The 14,145-nt window shown below is 40.0% G+C and overlaps 1 protein-coding gene across 2 annotated transcripts in view; it reads right to left on the bottom strand.

Moving 5' to 3' along the window:
• HECA (HECA ribonucleoprotein granule regulator) overlaps window positions 1–14,145 on the bottom strand; it is a 47,695-nt gene that overhangs the window by 32,043 nt on the left and 1,507 nt on the right. The window lies entirely within an intron of this gene.

The following is a 14,145-nucleotide window of genomic DNA, read 5'->3' as shown; positions in this document are numbered from 1 at the left end:
GGATCCAAGGAGAAAAGACAAAGCTTTTGCCTGGGGGCCACACTGGTCTATTTCTGAAATGCTGCATCAGCAACCAACAAGCAAGTTACAAAATCTGTTGCAACAAGGAAAGACTTGTCAAAGGAGAGAACATGTCTAAGTCTTATACATACCTCAGTAAAAATAAAAACTAGACTCAAGAATCAGTCATGTCTCTGTCCTGCCCAGCAGTTTACCACATATTCACACTCAACACAACCTGCTGTAATATGACTTGTTTTCAAGACAGTATTTCATAAGATTTTCTACTGTTAAGGAAACTCAAAGTTATAGACCCCCACTGAGATATTAAGCCAGTGACGTCATTCTAACTAGACATTCACTCCTTTTCCAATTACTTCTGTGGAACAAAGATGTAACTTTATAGTATGGTCACTCTCAAAGACTCAAAACTATTCATTTCTAAACTAGAGGGAAAAAAAATATATACCATTTATAAAATTACCAAAACTCTCTGGAAATTTCTTTTTGCTATAGGAGAATTTGTCACAGTAGATATAATTCTGGGGAAATATATAAATATATATAAATGTATACAATTATATACTAAATGAATTCTAAATAGTATTTCCAATCTGTCAAGAGAAAAACATTTCCAATTAATTCTTTAAAAATTCTTCAAAGTCATCTTTAGATCACATACCTCATGGAAGATTAAAAAGTTATGAGGAAAACTGATTTAGTCCAAAGTCAAAAGTTTCAAATCTGAATATCTCAAGGATGATGTTTACAAAGTGTTTTTAAATCAACCAAATCTCAAGAAAAACAATCATTCAACATATTGATACATTTGCATGCATACATTAATACTTACACATACCAAGCATCATATGCCTATATAAGTTATTTTGATAAAATCCATAATACAGTTTGATATATCCAAAATTCTTCAGTGTAATTTAAAAGGCAAAATCTAGGGGCGCCTGGGTGGCTCAGTCACTTAAGCATCTGCCTTCAGCTCAGGCCATGATCTCAAGGTCCTGGGATCGAGTCCCATGTCAGGCCCCTTGCTCAACGGGGAGCCTGCTTCTCCCTCTGCCTGCCGCTCCCCCTGCTTGTGCTCTCTCTCTCTGACAAATAAAATCTTTTAAATAAAATAAAATAAACATGCAAAATCTAAAAGGGAGGTAAGGAAACAAACGAAAGCCACATGTAAGCATTTCAAATGCTTTTACAGCAACACTTAACTCCCACTCCATAGGACCCTAGAGGCAGGTAAAGAGCAAAAAGCAGAAAGGCCTGAGTGAATCAAGACACAAACTGAGACATGATTCAGATCCAGGCGCACACACACATACATCATGCAGCACAACAGCCAAAAGCAAGGCTGTTAATAAAATGGTTAAAATCATAGTGGAATTTGTTGTTATGATGAAACCTGGGGACAAGATGATTCACAGATCCCAACAGAACAATCCCCTAGTCAGCTATCCTCACTCTGCTGAACAGAACCCTGCCCAAGGCTTCACCACAGTCCTTCTCCTGGTGGGGTCAGAAAGCTGAGGCAGAAACTCCTAAGAGCTCCTCCCTCGAGGGGCTGGCCTTGCCCTAAGAACAGCCGGCAAGCAACTGCAGATTGTCCTGGAAAACCTGCACAGCAGAGCTCCTATACCTGGACATGGAAAGAAACTCCCCCAATAAGATTCTAGAAGAATAACATTTGCTGTGAACTCAAGGGGGGAAAGAAAGCCAAGGCCTGGCCTGGGTTCTTCAACACATCAGAGTGTGCATTCAACTCGGTGGGAAGCAGCCACACTACCACAAAGGTAACTAAGAACCAAAAATTCACCCAGAAAACACTAAAACCCCCAAATCATGACCCAACGATTTGCTTTTTCAAACATTTGTTTGCAAAGAGTTGGTCACAAACAATATATCATTTTATTTTCTACAGATAAGAACATTTGGGCTAAGGGGCACCTGGGTGGCTCTGACTCTTGATTTCAGCTCAGGTCATGATCTCAGGGTCCTGAGATCTCTCGCTCTATCTCTCAAAAAAATAAATAAATAAATAAAATCTTTAAAAACAAAACGAAACATTTGGGCCGAGAAAAGTCCATTGGTCTTGCAAAATGCCAGATCTCAAGTTATGTATGACCTATGTCTGTCAAATCTCACACTCTCTGGAACAAGCAGTGAGTTTCGGAATCTCTTCCAAATCACAGCCATTTGAGAAGCACAAGGGCCGACTAGATCAGCATGATGCATGGGGGTGCAAATTTTGGTTTGACTGAATGCTATATCTTCATTTTATTAACATACAAATGTAATTTCAATCCAAGTGCCACAATGAGAAAAATGAGTTCTTGTGACTTGGCACTTAAGGGTGTTATCACAAGGAAGTTATGGGCAATTTAGCCTTACGAGGACTGAGTCTGCAGCTTTGTTCTTTTTTTTTTTTTTAAGATTTTATTTATTTATTTGAGAGAGAGAGCATGAGAGGGGGGAGGGTCAGAGGGAGAAGCAGACTCCCCACTGATCAGGGAGCCCGATGCGGGACTCGATCCTGGGTCTCCAGGATCATGACCTGAGCCGAAGGCAGTTGCCCAACCAACTGAGCCATCCAAGCACCCTGCAGCTTCATTCTTGAGAAGAGGTGATAAGTAACTAATGGACCTTTATCTACAAGTTGCAAAGTCCTACGTAGCTAGAATAAAAAGTGCAAGGTATTTTAGAAATGTGCAAGACGACAGGTGTTGAGCACTGCAGCCCAGGGTCAAGTGGACAACAGCGGTCAGGGAAGTGGAGGGTCAGGGAAGGCAACCGAGTCTGTGAAAACAGAGCCTCAAAAATTAAATACAAAAAGGGAACAGAACCTCACTACCGTTAAGCGCACTGCTGTGCACTGATATCCAAGTGAACGCAGTCATTAACCTTATGCCATGCCCACACTGCTTTGCCTGCGAGTACCATCAAACAGGCTCCTTTCCTCAAGCTCCCTACCTTTCTCCTGAGTTCTCTATGTGGATGTTCTGTGATCATACAAAACCATAACATTTCTAACCAGCAAGCTCATCTGAAATAAGACAAAAGATAAACAACAGACCAGGGAAAATGTACATCAAAAAAGTATCCTGAATATACAAAAACTTTGTGCAAATCAGTAAGAACACAAACATCCCACTAGTGAAATGAACAAAAAGCACAAAGAGGAAAACACCACGAATGAGCAGTATACATATAAAGGCACTCGCTCACTGACAATCCACCAAATGCAAATAAAAATAACAATGAGATGTAATTGTTCATCTATCTGATGGGTGGAGATGAAAATGATCATCAAAGCCCAGGCTGAGGACTGTGAAGAAAGGCGCACCCCATGCAGAGCCAGTGGTCATGCAAACAGGTAAACCCTTTCTAGAGGGCACTTTGGCACTTCGTCTGGAAGCCTTAAAAACCACATGCCTTGGGCACCTGAGTGGCTCAGCTTAGGTCACGATCCTAGGGTTCCAGGATCAAGTCCCACATCGGGCTCCCTGCTCAGCAGGGAGTCTGCTTCTCCCTCTCCCTCTGCCTGCTGCTCTGCCTATTTGTGCTCTCTCTCTCTCTCTCTCTCTCAAATAAATAAATAAAATCTTTAAAAAAAAAAACACACATGCCTCGTGACCAGTGATCCCACATCTAGGGCTTTAGCCTACAGTCCATTAAAAACAGGAAGTGTCAGTCCAAATGTTCACAACCTCCACAATTCCAACACCAGGAAATCCTTCCATCATAATGAGAAGGAATCAAATCAACATGAATGGAAAACGTATGAGTGAAGTGCTTCCTTGGTCAAGTGTTTTGTTTCACAAATTTAATTTCAGTTCAAGTACCCAAATGATAAGCATAAGGCCTTTTAAAAGTAATTTAAGGGCGCCTGGGTGGCTCAGTCGTTAAGCGTCTGCCTTCGGCTCAGGTCATGATCCCAGGGTCCTGGGATCGAGTCCCACATCGGGCTCCCCGCTCGGCGGGAAGCCTGCTTCTCCCTCTCCCACTGTCCCTGCTTGTGTTCCCTCTCTCACTGTCTCTCTCTCTGTTAAAAAATAAATAAAATCTTTAAAAAAAAAAAAAGTAATTTAAACAGCCCTATTGCTTCCTTGAGGTTTTCATACTGCATTTAAATCCTCTACTTAAAAACGTGTTCCTTATTTATACACATGCACGGTGTCAAGATGGGCCCAATATGACACAGGATGAAACTGTGGTATCAGGGTCAGGCACATCTCTGTAACCCAAATATGCCTTTTCTGCAAAAAGGGAAAGAGGCCTTATCTGGAGCTCAGTGTCCTCATCCTCAAGTGCAGACTGCCGACTGCTGGGTGTCGTATCTGGCTCCTAGAAAGCACTCAATAATGGGCAGTTGTGGGATCATCATTGTTCCAATTGCGGGAAGCAGCTGCTTCTCCTTTCTGTGGATTCTATGGGTTCTGTAGCTCTAACACACCTCGCACCCGGGAATCTTACCCAATTTGCTCTGGAAGCAAGACATCATCTGCACATCCAAAACTAAATGCCTAATATTGCGGCACCATATCATTCATTACAGGGCTAACAGCACTGCAACATGTAAGCACTGCCCCCCTGAGAACAGATCTGAAGAGCTTGAAACCACTTGGAGTCGTTTTTGGAGCTGCCCCCTATGTTAGATGTACACATTTTCACCTCTACCAGAGAAGGACACTTCCCATTTCTCGATGCCAGGCTCTCTCCTGGCTTCTGGCAGCACTGTGTGTGTTCAGTAACAACCGTCACCAACCATCCTCAGCTCAGCCTCTCAGATTACAAACTGCACATGCTGCCAATCAAAAATAGCCAGAACTCGATTCTGTACATTCCCCAGTTTCCACTTCTGCCCAGACACTGAGCTTCATCAGGCACTGATACATAACAAGTAATGTGTCACTTTAATAAGTTGTATAATAATAGAGTTCTACTAAAACATTATACTGAAATAACCACATTCAGGAGTGCTCATTTAGAAATCTTAAAGACTTTGTGATTCAGTTTCAACATCAGTGTCAAAAGACTCTCCTGAGATGCTTTTATAACTTGAAAGGACATGGATCTGAAGTATCATCAAACTTACGCTTATCCCTAGGGAAAAAGCTACATTTTAAATCTGGCAAATACCTTCCTTACTTATATGAGCAATTTGATACCCTGTTAACTTTTGCCTAAACTTATCCTTTTTCTCAGTTTTTTAAAGGCATATGCTTTAAGACCATCTATTTCTAATAAATTTCCAACAAAATCAAAATTAAAAATCCTGAATTATGACACTGTCTTTTGCAATCTGACTACCTGTAATTGCTATCACGGGGGTAATGTGATCTGAACTGCAAAATATTTTGAAGAGATCAAGAATGTGCCACTGTAGCCTAAAAATTATTTTCAGCTGAAGGCATTTGAGTTCTTGAAATCTCTTGTCTGCCTAAAAGCAGAGCCTCTCAAAAGAACTGACTTAAGTCTCCTCATAGGAGCAATCAGGGAAGACTTTTTTTTATTTTTTTTATTCTTATGTTAATCCCCCTACATTACATCATTAGTTTTAGATGTAGTGTTCCATGATTCATTGTTTGTGCATAAAACCCAGTGCTCCACGCAGAATGTGCCCTCCTCAATACCCATCACCAGGCTAACCCATCCTCCCACCCCCCTCCCCTCTAGAACCCTCAGTTTGTTTTTTAGAGTCCATCGTCTCTCATGGTTCCGGAAGACTGACTCTTATCACCAGAGAGAAGTCTCCATACCACACCTAAGCAGACATTGCCACAAAACTATCATCTCTCTCATCTATTCTCTAAGGGCCCATTTATCTTTCCAGAAAGTTATTTCTTTTCCTATAGGTGCCCATTTTCCTCTCCCCTTCTCTTATAAGAAGTCATCTGTTTCCCCGTGCCTTTCTCCCCTCCCTTTCTCCTATTAAGGTGGTATATAAGCCATAAATTCTAACCCCCCACTTTGAGTCAAATTCTTTTCCTGTGATTAAATGTCTTTTCCCTTATTAATTTATCTTTTGTTGGCTTAATTTGCAGACCCCAATTATTACACCTAAGAGGATGGAGGAAAATCTTTTCCTCCTGACAACTTAAATCTACAGATAATATATATGAGTGTATATGAAAATCATGCTAACTTTATTAATTGCAGTCAAAGCAATTATATGATTAACATTTAACACTTCCTCTTTAAGTCTTCCTCTTTTCTTTAAACTTCCTCTGAATCTTTGTTTCTAACTCTTAATTGTTTTCAAGTATTATCCTCATAAGTATAATTTAGCAGAAAGAATCTGTTTCCCTTTTCTACTTCTAATAAATCAGGACATAAATAAGTAAGCATTAGAAACACTACTCTCCGCCGTTTTATAAAAATACTCTAGTACAGGGCGCCTGGGTGGCTCGGTTAAGCATCTGCCTTTGGCTCAGGTCATGATCCCAGGGTCCTGGGATTGAGCCCCACATCAGGCTCCCTGCTCAGCGGGGAGCCTGCTTCTCCCTCTCCCTCTGCCCAACGCTCTGCCTGCTTGTGCTCTCTGTCAAATAAATAAATAAAATCTTTAAAAAAAAAAAAAAACACTCTAGTACAATCGAACTGAAACATCCTGTTGATTAAATAAAGCAAGTTGCTATTTCACCAACCACTGAGAACTGGAAGCTTTCTAAAATATACAGAATGAAACACACACACACACACACACACACACACACACACAGTTACTTTGTACAAAACAATGAGAGCCAACCACAACCACAGTTTGTTTTAAAACTGATCCAATGATAAAAATAGAATGACAAACCAAGAAAATTAATCCAACCTGGCACAGAGATATATATACTTTCTACGGAGATATGAAAAATAAACCATAGGAACAGCTCTCCCTCCAGAGAAAACCCCTTCTGCTCAGATGGCCCCAACCACTCCTTGGCAGTTGGTTCTCTTAAGTTAACCTCAATTAGCTAACCTTCCATGGCTCAGAAAGCACAGGGATGCTGGTGCCCACAATGAAGACAGACTCTCCCCTAACAGCCGTGGGTACTGTGCCCACTGCTTTACTGAAAAACCAGAATCAAGGGTCCATGGCAGGTTGGGCCAATAATCCTTGACTAGTTGTATCCAAAGAAAAATTGCTAAAATACCAGTCTATTGAAATTACAACTCTATCAGCTTGTCAGCAACATATAATGACAAACCAACTAAACGAACCTACACCCTTTTGCAGGTGCAGCTGACCATGTATGTGCCTGCTTACAAACCTCAAGGACAGTCCTCTACTGGCTACAAAACATCCAGATTTGACCATCTGGCCCCACCCCCTTTCCTGCCTCCTGTCCTACCGCTGCACCTGAGACCAGTCAGAAACTCCTGGCAGCAACCAGAACTTAAGGCTCATTCTCACCTCCCTCTGTTTGAAACATCTTCCCTTTGCTTTCAGAGCTAACTGCTTCCTGCAAGACTCAGCTCAAATATCCCCTCCTCCAGGAAACAAATCATTTCCTCCACTGGGCATCCATAGCACATTATCATGGCTCCTGGTGTTCACATGTCTCTGTCCCAACTTCACCATGAGCCTGTAGGAATGTAGATTCTGATGCATTCAAGTACAATTCAACGTTAAACTTCCAATTATAGAATAGACCATAGCATAGGCACATAATAAATGTTTAGTAAATGGATGTGTACACAGATGAACAAAACAATGAATAAGCAAACAAACAAAACACTTGAACTAATGAACTTTCTAGTTGTGGCCTGGAGAGAGGGGATATTAATATTAATATGTCAGTAATATTAAGCCCTGGCTGATCCCCAAAGAATACCCTGAGCTCCCCACCTCCTGTCAGCTACTCTTCAACTCCACATGTTTATTTCACTTCTCCATATCATAATACAATCCCATCTTTTTGGTTTTTTTAAGATTTATTTATTTGGTGGGGAGGGGGGAGGCAGAGAGAGAGGGAGAGAGAATCTCCAGCAGACTCCTTGCCGAGTACAGAGTCCGACACGGGGCTCAATCTCACGACCCTTAAGATCATGACCTGAGCCAAAACCAACAGTCGGGAGACTTAACTGGCTGAGCCACCCAGGGGCCCCACAATCCCCACCTTTAATCTAAATTTTTATCACCTCAGAAGCTCCAGCTCTTTATTTCTAAGCTACCCTTGTGTAGTGTACATGTAATAACCTACTTGTACTGGTTTCTATAAAGGCTCCCTGTAGACCATAAGCCCCTTGGGCCCAATTCTTTTGTCCTTGTAATCCCAGAGCCTAACACAGTGCCTGACAAATAGCAGGCACTCAATACCTGAGATGAATAAATAAATGAAGGAAGGAGGATATAACAATTTTCACATTTTGCTTTTTACTTTTTTTTTTTTCTTTTCTGATAAATCATCTGATTTTTCCAGGTAAACTATAATCAAAGAGAGATGATGAGGGAAGAACAGATCACCTGTAATCAAATCAGTGCTTGAATAATAACCTGTATGAAATCAGTCTTTTCTTATATTAATATTCACAGACCCTTCACCACCATCTTACTGTCTCTTGGTGTCTGTTCTCAATGCAGAATAGTTTAAAAGTCTTGTAACTGAATAAAGTTGAACAAATCACAAAACTTATAAACCTATTACTGACAGTGCCCATATCTGCCAGGCCCTGAGCCAAGATCTTTAATACAGTTCTTCTTCATCTTCAAAAACACTCTAAAGGGTTGTTTAGAGAAAATGGAGTCTGAGAAAGGTTACATAACTTGCCCCAAAGTCACTTTGCTAGTAAACTGGGGCACCTAGGTTTGTACCCACATCTATTCAGACCGCATGCTTATTGACTAAAACTTTAAAATTTTTAGGCCTTATTTCTTAAGATTAGAATAATGTTGCAGCCAGAATTTCAAAAGCCTGTGTTTTCATCTTCACTATTACCAACTGCTAAAATACCACTCACCATTATTAGATATCTTGTTGAATCCTTGTTAGCCACCAAATCACTAAAGAGCACAGAAGTCCCCAAAAGAAATAAATGCAGCTTTGGAAAGTCCCCTTAAGTGCGGTAGCATCCGCTCCGGGCTCTTGATCCTACTGGGGCCCTCTTACTGCTGAGACAGTCGGGGATACCAGCAATTCTCCAGCTGCCTAAAAACAACAAGAACTAGAGACTAGTGAGGCTATGGGGAAAGGACACTCTGACCACAGCAGGGTCAAACTGCTACAATTTTTCTATGAGACAATCTGTCAGCATGTATTAATTATTAAAAAAAAAAAAAATGCCTATCCTTTGAAACAGCAAGTCCACAGGTAAAAAAAGAAAAAAAAAAAAAAAAAAAGAATTTACCCTAAGCAAGTAATTGGGTAATGCCTACGGATGTATAAATAAGAACCTAAAGGTCAGACAATAGTAGAATGATCAAATTATCCAAGATGCAAACGTATGATGGCATGTTATGCAGTCATTGAAATGGTGATGCACCTGTGTATTTAACACTCTGCTAAAACGTCTACAAAATACTGCATATGTACAACACAGATTATAAAATATATTATCCTTTTTGAAAACTGTATACTTTTGAAAATCTGTAAGAGAAAAAATTAAAAGTGTACAAGAATATGCATCAAAATGTTAACAATGGTGATCTAAGTGGTAGGATTATGGGTTTGACTAGAAAGTCAAAGAGAACTTCACCTATCTTCTTTATTTTTTTAAATCCACAATGGCCATTTTATTACTGCTAAAATAATGAAATAACAAAACATTTGTAATTAAATCAACCCCTTAAAAATGCCAAAGACATCGTGAGCAACAATCAGATTTTTTTTTCCCTGAAGTTTTCCTTTTGATGCCTTCAAGTTTTTTAAATTGTTCATAGCTAAGCCTGGAGTAAATTCGTAGGAGGATTAAGCTGGAAGAGACTTCCCAGTTTTATCTCCTGTTTTCAATTCTCTACAGAATGATATATATTCTTGGACTTACAGGAAAGCTGACATTGAAGGTTTAGTTTCTAGAATTTAAACTCAGGTCCTCTAACAAGAAAGAAAGAGAGTAAGGACTGTGCACAAAACTCCATCAACAGAACACAGAATAGTTCTTAAAAGTGCACAAGATGAAACTTTGATGGATGAGGCAATATTTTCTACCAATCCCCATTACAAAAGCAGATTTTAAAAGACAAGGTCCAAAAGTAGCAGATATTTTTAAAGACCTGACAAAATTAACTTCTAAATAAGGCAAGAAAATGTCTTCCAAGATGACAATCACACTCAACATACCTCAGACCTGCAATAAATATTCCTTGATTTGAAAATAAACAGCAAACACTCTTCATTTTTCTTCTGATGAATATAGATAACTTAAATGTAGTAAGAACTCAAGTAAACACCTAAAAAGAGAAAATTTAAAATATACTACAAACCTGGGATTATACAGAATGTGTTCACTGGCCTAAGTATGCAGAAAAGCACAAATCTTGTTTATAAGGAACAGGTGGAGTTCCAAAAACCTACCTGTAAAGATGTATGGAATTCGGAACACATTTCCTATCAAAACAATGTCACACTGGTTGTGAACTCCCAGCCTGATCCATAAAGGGTAGTGAGAACTATTTATCCCACAGCTGTGTCTTAGGTGAATGGCACTAGTGGTCTAAGTGAAGAAACAGGTAATGCTAGGGAATTAAAAGGGCTCTCCTTCCCTCAGAGCAGAGAGCTCTCAGCTGAGTCCCTCTCCAGAGGCCCACCAGCTAAGAGATGCCACAACTCCCCAGGTCATACCCTCTTTCTGGGGGCAGCCCATGTCCAAATGACTAGTCAACAGGGGACAACGAGTTTAAAGGTCCTGCTTCCATGCCTCAAGGTGAGATAACTCTGCAGGACCATCCCAGCTCCAGAGGGCCCAGCTGTTAACTGCACAGCAGTTCAACTCCTCCCCCCTCTGTTCAATCCTGCTTCCCTCACTGCCCAGCTAGGGCATTTCCAGTAGAATTCCCACATGTAAAATCTCTGTTTCAAAGACTATTTCCAGAATCTGCCAAATAACACTTAGTAAGCTCATATTATAAGTCAAACACTGTATATGTATATATAATACATAAGTAGTATATCTGTAATATATGATAGATCTTACTGTATATGTACGGGTAGGTGCTATAATCCCATTTTAAATATGCAGAAACGGAGTCTCAGAGAAGTCAAATGACTTGCCCAAGATCATATGGCAAGTAATTTGAGGAGCCAGGATGGGAATCTACGCCTACCAAATGCACAACCAATCACTATGTAAACTAGCTCCATTTACTATAAAGTGTCGCTGAATGGATTAAAAGGCAGATTCAGCTACCCAGGGGTTCTGGTGGCAGTCAGGAATGAGTGGAGTGGTGAACCACGGTCATTCATAAAACAGGAATTAATAAAAGGACTTGGGATCCAGGCCCGCTGAAAACTAGATACTATGATCAAGGGTTCATATATTTTTAGGCCTTTGGCGAAAAAGCAGTGGCCTAATGGAAACAGAATTCCAGAATGAAACTGCATAGTTATAATCTACTGCATGATTACTAGATCCTAAAAATAATGATTGGCAAATCTTGTCCACCTACAATCAAAATGCTACAATACGTACACAGATGTTTACTATGTAGGAATAGGATGGCACTTTTACAATCTTTTACTCCACTTCCTACAAAAAGCTTCATAAACCAGTATCTAAAAATGCACTAATAAACTTATCAGGAGTACAAAGTCCTTACAATTAATATTCATCTTACTCAACTGCAACCAGTTCAATTTCTTCACCTACAATCATACCATAGCTTCCCCAGCTTTCCCTAACTAGCAGTCTTCTTTTATAGAATAAGCAGCTATTTATACCTACTGACAAACAGTGAACAACTAAGAACTCGTATTACCCTTCCCTGATGGCCATAATGCCCAAGAACTACAAGACATAAAACAATTCTATAAACTCCAAACAAGCACAAACTACAACTACTATTAACTTCATATAATTGGCATGCTTGCAGATATAGATCACAACTGAGTTGCGCAGTGAGAACAAATCCTTTAAAATTTTAAGAGAATTCAGATTTATTACATCCTTAGAATTATTTTATTTGTAATATTCGTAACTGCAAAATCTAATGTCACAGTTAAATAAAAAAAATTGAAATATACTTAGAAATACTATACTAGGGGTGGCTCAGTCAGTTAGGCAGTTAAGCATCTGCCCAGGTCATGATCTTGGGGTCCTGGGATCAAATCCCATGTTGTCAGGCTCCCTGCTCAGTGGGGAGTCTGCTTCTCCCTCTCCCTCTGACCCTCCCCACCCTGCTCATGCTCTCTCTCAAGTAAATAATCTTTTAAAAAACTGGGGTGCCTGGGTGACCCAGTTGGTTAAGCGTCTGCCTTTGGCTCAGGTCATGATCCCAGAGTCCTGGGATCAAGCCCCGCATCGGGCTCCCTGCTCTGTGGGGAACCTGCTTCTCCCTCTGCCTGCTGCTCTCCTTGCTTGTGCTCTGTCAAATAAATAAATAAAATATTTAAAAAAAAAAAGATAGGACTTTTGATGCCTTTGATGCTTCTCCCTCTCCCTCTGCTGTTCTCCCTGCTCATTCTCTCTTACTCTCTAATACATAAGTAAACCTTTAAAAAAAAAGAAAGAAATACTATACTAGTCCAACTGATGTCATTCTAAAATTCAACAATAATTGGGCCTTATCAGTTGATTCTTGAGAGTTTGCATATCTGTTGCCCTTTCCTTTAAAATTCACCCATGTCACCTCTCCCACCCCAACATTATAAAGCACAGCTTTAAATGGCAAAAAAAAAAAAAAAAAAAGGCATTTGTAATTTCCTTACTTATCAATTTTGCACACTGTAGGCCTTAGCATCCATGTTCGGTTATCAATTGCAGTGAGAAGTTCTTCAAATTAAGGTGGATCATTCACTGAGACTTCATACCATGTCAGAACCAAATGCAGCATCATAAAATACAGCTCACTGATCAAAGTTTGTACCTTCTCTAACCCTGACTATGGCAATGTTTGGCCCATTTCTTCACCCTTTTCCCCATTCATTTCATAAAACAAGCTCCAAATCAGAAATACACAGCTTCACACAGACATATACAGAACTGTTAAATATACCTGAGCTTGCCATTTCAGAGGAAAGTAGTAACAGGGACACCATAACCAGCTTGAAGTTTACAAAGGAGGAGGTATCACCAGCCTAAGAAAAAAAATTTCTTCATGCCACCTTAAAGTGGTCTAATCTTTAAAACATTTTTTTATTTATATTCAATTAATTAGCAGAGAGTGCATTATTAGTTTCAGAGATCAGTGAAAGTAGTCTAATCTTCTGGAGAAAAAGGAAACAGACAACTTGAAGCTTCCAAACAGACACACACACACACACACACATAAAAAGGGTAAGCCAGACCACCACCAGAACTGGAATGCAAGCTCCATGAGGACCAGGATGTCCTCTCTTGATTACCACTGTACCCTTTAATACTTAGCACAGTAGTAGTAACACTGTAAGTGCTTAATATTTTATGAAGGAGCAAATGACAGCTATCATTCATTGATCACTTTTCTTGAGGAACTTTACTAAGCATGTTAGAAATCTAACAAGACTTTAAAACAAGAACTGGGAACTGGGCAAGAAAGTGACACTCCAAGCCTCACAATAACCTTATGAGTGAGCCAATGTAATACATATATGTATTTTTCCCCCCAATTTTAAAGGCAAGGAAATCAGATCTGAGAAAGACCAACCTTCCTAAGAAGGCAGAGCTCTAAAGGGCTGAGCCACCAAGTCTGTCTTCCTTCCCCTCTGCCACATCAATACCAAAATGAAGTTTAGCGCTTGGAAAACAAAAGAACATGGAGAAGATAGCCTGGCCAAAAACTGTATTATCACACATTCAAAACCAGGATGTCTGTTCCTGGAAAAAAGAAAAACCTTCCTATTTCAATATTGCAGAGACACAGCCAACGGGGCCTATGGTTCTGTTCTTAACAGGCACACTTCAATCTTCTATGTTCAGAGCACTGTGGGGTTCTTTAAGTGCAGGTGCCCGTTTAAAAAGTGATCTGCATAAAGAATGGCTTCAAAAGCTGAAAAGCTACAAGTTAAA

This window comes from Leptonychotes weddellii, chromosome 8 (assembly GCF_054177405.1).
Source record: "Leptonychotes weddellii isolate Sample4059 chromosome 8, ASM5417740v2, whole genome shotgun sequence".
In the NCBI taxonomy this organism is placed as follows: domain Eukaryota; kingdom Metazoa; phylum Chordata; class Mammalia; order Carnivora; family Phocidae; genus Leptonychotes; species Leptonychotes weddellii.
The sequence above is the reverse complement of the archived record's forward strand: the minus strand, read 5'-3'. Positions and strand labels throughout refer to the sequence as shown.